This window comes from Ovis aries, chromosome 12 (assembly GCF_016772045.2).
Source record: "Ovis aries strain OAR_USU_Benz2616 breed Rambouillet chromosome 12, ARS-UI_Ramb_v3.0, whole genome shotgun sequence".
NCBI lineage: Eukaryota > Metazoa > Chordata > Mammalia > Artiodactyla > Bovidae > Ovis > Ovis aries.
In genome coordinates this window covers 1,498,602-1,505,482 of record NC_056065.1, presented here as the reverse complement: position 1 = coordinate 1,505,482, position 6,881 = coordinate 1,498,602, and the positions used below count along the sequence as shown (strand labels likewise).

The 6,881-nt window shown below is 39.8% G+C and overlaps 1 non-coding gene across 1 annotated transcript; it reads left to right on the top strand.

The window, feature by feature from the left end:
* The first annotated feature begins 4,028 nt into the window (after positions 1–4,028).
* TRNAC-ACA (transfer RNA cysteine (anticodon ACA)) lies at positions 4,029–4,100 on the top strand. Its single transcript has one exon. It is a non-coding gene; the product is annotated as a tRNA-Cys (tRNA).
* Positions 4,101–6,881: the final 2,781 nt, after the last annotated feature.

The following is a 6,881-nucleotide window of genomic DNA, read 5'->3' as shown; positions in this document are numbered from 1 at the left end:
TTAGGACTTTCAGTATTGATAGAATAAAAGTGGTGAGAATGGGGATACACATCTTCTTGATCTTGTTGTTGTTCAATTGTTCAGTTGTGACTGTAGCACACCAGGCTTCCCTATCCTTCACCATCACCCAGAGTTTGCTCAATCTCATGTCCATTGACTTGATGATGTCACCCAACCATTTCACCCTCTGTCATCCCCTTCTCCTCCTGCCTTCAATCTTTCCCAGCATCAGGGTCTTTTCCAATGAGTTGGATCTTCCCATTAGGTGGCCAAAGTGTCTTCCCTTCAGCTTCAACATCAGCCCTTCCAATGTATATTCAGGGTTGATTTCCTTTAGTATTGACTGATTGGATCTCCTTGCAGTCCAAGGGACTCTCAAGAGTCTTCTCCAGCACCGCAGTGCAAAACCATCAGTTCTTTGGCACTCAGTCTTCCTTATGGTCTAACTCTCACGTTTGTACATGACTACTGGAAAAATCGTAGATTTGACTATATCGACCTTTGTCAGAAAACTAACGTCTCTGCTTTTTAATATGCTGTCTAGGTTTGTCATATCTTTTCTTTCAAGGAGCAAGCATCTTTTTAAATTTCATGGCTGCAGTTACCGTCTGCAGTGATTTTGGAGCCCAAGAAAAAGTCTGTCACTGTTTCCATTGTTTCACCATCTATTTGCCGTGAAGTGATGAGACTGCATGCCAGGATCTCAGTTTTTTGAATGTTGATCTTAGAGGAACAAGATCCTTAGCTTTTTGCTGTTGAGTATGATATTGGTCATATATGGCCTTTATTTTGTTGAGGTATGTTCCTTCTATACCCACTTTCTGGAGGGTTTTTATTACAAACAGATGCCAAATTTTATCAAAAGCTCCTTCTGCATCTATTTAGAGGATCAAATGATGTTTATACTTCAGTTTGTTAACATGGTGTTACATTGATTTGTGGATACTGAACTATCTTTGCATCCCTGGGATGAATCCTACTTGATCATGTGTTTGATCCTTTTAATGTATTGTTGAATTCAATTTGCAAATATTTTGCTAAGGATTTTTGTGTACATGTTCATCAGTGATATTGGCCTTTAGTTTTCTTTTGCATGATATCTTTGTCTGGTTTTGGTGTCAGGGTAATGCTGGCCTCGTAGAACAAATTTCCAGTTTCTCTGCAGTTTTTTGGAAAAGTTTGAGAAAGATGGGTCTTAACTCCAACTAAATGTTTGGTAGAATTTACCAGTGAAGTCATCTGGTCCTAGACCTTTTTGGGGGGACTTTTAAATTTTATTGCTGATTCAGTTTCATTATATGAAACTGATCTGTTCACATTTTTTCTTTTTTCTGTTTCAGTCTTGAGAAACTGTACACTTCTAGGAATTTGTCCATTTCTTCTGGGTTGTCCACTTTATCGACATATAATTGGTTTTAGTCTCTTATGATCCTTTTTATTTCTTTGGTGTTGATTATAACTTCTTTTACCATTCTGATTTTATTGATTTGGGCCTCTCTCTCTTTTTCTTGATGAATCTTGCAAAAATGTTTATCAATTTTGCATACTTTTTCCCCAAAGAATCAGCTCTTCAGTGTCATTGATTGTTTCCATGGTTTTTTGGTCTCTGTTTCATTTATTCTGCTCTGAAGTAAATAAATAAAGCATGAAGATTTCTTTCCTTTTACCAAGTTTGGATTTTTGTTTGTTCTCCTCTTTTTGGTTCCTTTAAGTGTAAAGTTAGACTGTTTGAGATTTTTTTATTTCCTGAGGTAAGTGTGTATCACTATAAACGTTCCAATTAGAACTGCTTCTGCTTCATTCCATAGATTTTAGATCATTGTGTTTCCGTTTTCATTCATCTCCAGGTATTTTTAAAATTTCTTCTTTGGTTTTTTTCAGCGATTTTTTGTTTAGTAGCATATTGTTTAGACTCCATGTGTTTGTGATTTCTGCAGTTTTCCTCTTATAGTTGATTTCTACCCTCGTAAGATTGTGGTTGGTAAGATGCTTGACATGATTTTAGTTTTATAAAATTTACCAAAACTTGCTTCGTGGCCTACCATGTGATCCATGCTGGAGACTGGTCTAAGTGCACTTGAAAATAATGTATATTCTGCTGCTTTTGGAAAGAACGTTTCATATACATCATGTATTATATATATTTAATGCTTTATATGTATAATGTTTATATATATGTATATAGTTCATTTATGTACCATTTAAGGGCAATGTTTCCTGATCAATTTCTGTCTAGATAATCTGTCCACTGACGTATGTGAGATGTTAATGTCCTCCAATATTACTGTCTTACTCTCAATTTCTCTCTTAATGTTTGTTAACACATTATTGACCAGGGGATTTTTGCAGAAACTAATGCTTGTGGCCGTAATACATCTCTAGTTAACAATGTGTTAACATTTGTTTTATATATTTAGATACCCCTGTGTTGGGAGCATCCTCCTGTCAATGGTTTTCAACAGCTAGTTGTGATACTGGTGCTCTTGGTATAGACGATCTTTTTTACAAAGCAGAAACAGAGACACAGATGTAGAGAACAGATGTAGGGATACCAAGGGGGGCAAAGAGGGGAGGGATAAATTGAGAGACTGAGATTGACCTATATACACTATTGATACTATGTAGGAAATAGATAACTAATGAGCACCTACTGTATTACAAAAGGAAACTTACTCAATTCTCTGTGGTGACCTAAATGGGAAGGAAATTCAAAAAAGAAGGGATATATATATATATATATACACATAGCTGATTCACTTTGTTGTACAGTAGAGACCGGTACAACATTGTAAAGCACTTATACTCCAATAAAAAATTAAAAAATAAAAATGATAAATTATTGATAGTTATTTACTTATTGCCATTATATTAACTGTTGGGGTTGTTTTTGTAGTTATTTTTTACTCCTTTCTTTTTTTTTACTCTCTTCTCTTGTGGTTTGATGGCTAGCCACAGTGTTATGTTTGGATTCCTTTCTCTTTTTTGTGTGTGTATGTATCTATTATAGCTTTTTGGTTTGTGTTAGCATGAAGTTTATATATAGAAATCTATATATACATACATGATTATTTTCAGATGTTCATCTCTTATGTTCAAACACATTTTCCAATCCTACATTTTTACTCCCTCTCCCCATGTTTGCTATTTTTGATATCATATTTTACATCTTTTGTGTGTGTGTGTGTGTGTGTGTGTGTGTGTGTGTATTCCTTAGCTATTTGTCATGGATATAGGTAATTTTATTACTTGTCTGTTAACATTTTATTACTTGTCTGTCCTTTACCTTTATGCATAGTTGACTTACTACATTTACTATCTATTTGACTTTACCAATGAGATTTTTTTATTCATAATTTTATATTTCTATTTGCGATCTTTTCTTTCTTAGTTAGAAAAGTTTCTTTAACACTTCTTGTAAAGTTGGTTTGTTGCTGCTGCTCTCTTCTAGTTTTTGCTTGTCTGTAAAACTTTTGATCTTCCCATCAAATCTGAATGAAAGTCTTGCCAGGTAGAGTATTCTTGGATTGCAAGTTTTCCCTATTTATCCCTTTAAATATATCATGCCACTCCCTTCTGGCCTGCAGAATTTCTGCAAGTCAGCTGATAGCCTTAATGAAGTTCCCTTGTATTTAACCTGTTGATTTTCCCTTGCTGCTTTTAATAGTCTCTTTATCTTTAATTTTTGCTACTTTAATTACTATGTATTTTGATGTGGCTATCTTTGGGTTGATTCTGTTTGTAACTGTGCTTCCTGGATGTGGATGTCTGTTTCTTTTCCCAGATTAGGAAAATTTTCAGCTATTATGTCCTCAAATATGTTCTCTTCTCCTCTCTCTCTCTCTTCTTTTGGGACCACTTTAATGTGAGTGTTACTACAAAAGTCTCAAATTGTCATTTGTTTGAAAAAAATTTTTTTAATTGGAAGATAATTGCTTTATAATGTTGTATTGGTTTCTGCCATATAACGTTATAAATCAGTCATAACTATGTGTGTGTGTGTGTGTGTGTGTGTGTGTGTGTGTATGACTTCCCTGGTGGCTCAGATGGTAAAGCGTCTGTCTACAAAGCAGGAGACCCAGGTTCGACCCCTGGGTTGGGAAGATCCTCTGGAGAAGGAAATGGCAATCCGCTCCAGTACTATCGCCTAGAAAATCCCATGGACAGAGGAGCTTGGTAAGCTACAATCCACGGGGTCGCAAAGAGTCGGACACGATATATATGTATGTATGTGCATGCTAAGTCTCTCCAGTCAGTGGACTGTAGCCTGCCTGGCGCCTCTGTCCATGGGATTCTCCAGGCAAGAATACTGAGGTGGGTTGCCATACCCTCCTCCAGGGGATCTTCCCAACCCAAGGATCAAAGCCATGTTTCTTACATCTCCTGCATTGGCACGCAGATTCTTTACCACTAGTGCCACCTGGGAGGCTATATATATATATATATATATACATCCCCTACTGTCCTCACTTTTTTTTTTTCTGTTTCCAGTGATTTCCACTACTCTGTTTTCCAGCTAGCTGAACTGTTCCTCTGTAGCATCCAATCTACTGTTGATTCCTTCTAGTGTATTTTTATTTTAGTTACTATCCTCATTTCCGTTTGGTTCTTCTTTACATTATCTACCTCTGTCTAAAACTCCTAACTTCTCACTTAGTTCCTCCAATCTCTCCCAAATCACTTGAGCATCGTTGCAGTCATTGCCTTGAACTCTTTATTGGGCAGATTGCCTACCTCCACTTTACGTAGTTCTTCCTGGGTTTTACCTCGTTCCTTGGTTTGGAACATACTCTTCTGTTGCCTCCTTCTGCCTAATTTGCTAGTTTCATATCTGTGTATTTGGTAGGTTTGTTATGCTTCCTGACCTTGAAGAAGTGGCCTTTTTAGGAGACATCCTATAGGTTCCAGTAGTGTTCTCCCTTCTGGTCATTAAGTTATATGGGTGCCCTCTATGTGGGCTGCATGAGTCCTTCTGTGTAACAGGCTGACTACTGTGGCAAGCCTGGCATATGTGACTGGTCCCTGGCCCAATAATTACCTGTCCCTACCTTATGTGGAACCTTCCAGCCACTGGTGGGCAGGACCAGGTCATGAGGAGGCTGGCTGAAGAGCCATGGGTGGGGGAAGTGGTTTCCAGGGCTAGTGTTAACCCACTGGTGTGCAGAGCCAGGTTCTGTGGTGAGTAGTTGCGGACTGGGTGTCCTGGATCTAACGCTGACCTGACCGTGGGCAATGCTGGTTCCTGATTGGTTGCAGGGTCCAGTTTGTCCCAAAGCTGGTGTCAGCTGTTGGCTATTGGGGATGGATTCTGAGGTCGCTGGCTGAGGGGTCTAACGTGTTCCAGAGTTGGTGCTGGACCGCTGGTGGGTTGGTGGACCCACTGTTGGTGGGTCCTGACACGGCCGGCTGCTGGACTGAACTGGTCCTAGGGCTGATGCCTGCTGACTAGCCAACAGGGCTGGGGCCCAAAAGGTCCTACAGCTGATGCCTGCTCACTGTTGGGTGAGGCCTGATGTGGAGCTCAGACTCCTCACTCTTCGGGGAGAATCTCTGTAATTGCACTTATCCTCCCACTTGCGAGTCATTGGCATAGGGGTATGGGTACTTACTATACCGCCTTGCCACCCCTCCTGTCGTCTCATTGTGCTTCCTTCTTTGCATCTTGAGTTGTAGAATATTTTCTGCTAGTATTCCGGTCTTTCTCATCAATAGGTGTTGTGTAAATAGTTATAGTTTTGGTATAAATGGTTGCCCATGGGAGGAGGTGAGCTCAAGGCCTTTCTACTCCACTATCTTGGCCATTCCCTGATTTATCTGGTAGAGCTAGGATTTGACTGTAGAATCTGTGTTCTTAATAACACTGCCATACATAAAAAATAACATCTCCTTGAATAACTTTCTATTAGTTTCTCAAAGAAGAAATAATTTAGTTGTTTTACTACATCATTAAAAAAAAAAAAAAAACTCTGATGTAAACCACAAAAAGAGTGCTGGAATTCAAGTGCACCTGACTATTTCCACTTCACCACCCAGAGCAGGAGCAAGGGAAGAAGGAGAAACTGTAAAATCCTATGAAAATTAGTGAAACCCTGAATTAAGACCCTCCTTGTATGCCTCTTGAGAAGGCAACAATGTGCCACCCTTTTACAACTGTGTCAGGTTCCAGTTGGGCTATTTGGATAGTCAGAAAGGAGAGGGTTAGCACACTCCATTAATCTCTAAGTAGTGGGGATTTATAGCAAGTGAGCCATGGTTACTTGTGCTTGGAAATAGCAGGAACTTAGTAAAGTCATGGAGAAGGCAATGGCACCCCACTCCGGTACTCTTGCCTGGAAAATCCCATGGATGGAGGAGCCTGGTGGGCTGCAGTCCATGGGGTCGCTAAGAGTCGGACACGACTGAGTGACTTCACTTTGACTTTTCACTTTCATGCATTGGAGAAGGAAACGGCAACCCACTCCAGTGTTCTTGCCTAGAGAATCCCAGGGACGGGGGAGCCTGGTGGGCTGCCGTCTATGGGGTTGCACAGAGTCGGACACGACTGAAGCGACTTAGCAGCAGCAGCAGCAGTAGTAAAGTCAGGTGATCTCACAGAAACCAAAGGCAAGAAGGAATTTGGGGCAGTTAAGGAATTTGAGAATAGACCCTCTGGCACCTCACCCTCACCCTTTGAGCATACTTCAGCCACTCATCAACTGTCTAATCCATTTCACTGTTGCTTAGAGATCCCTGATTCTTTCCTTCCATAGAAGGAAAGATAGATATAGAAGAAGTCTATATCCTCTCTCTGTCCTAGAATTACTCCTACTCATGTGAATGTTTTCCCATGCCTTCGTGTTCCCATGACTCCTTAGGGCCCCCACTCCACATTTATATCATCAGAA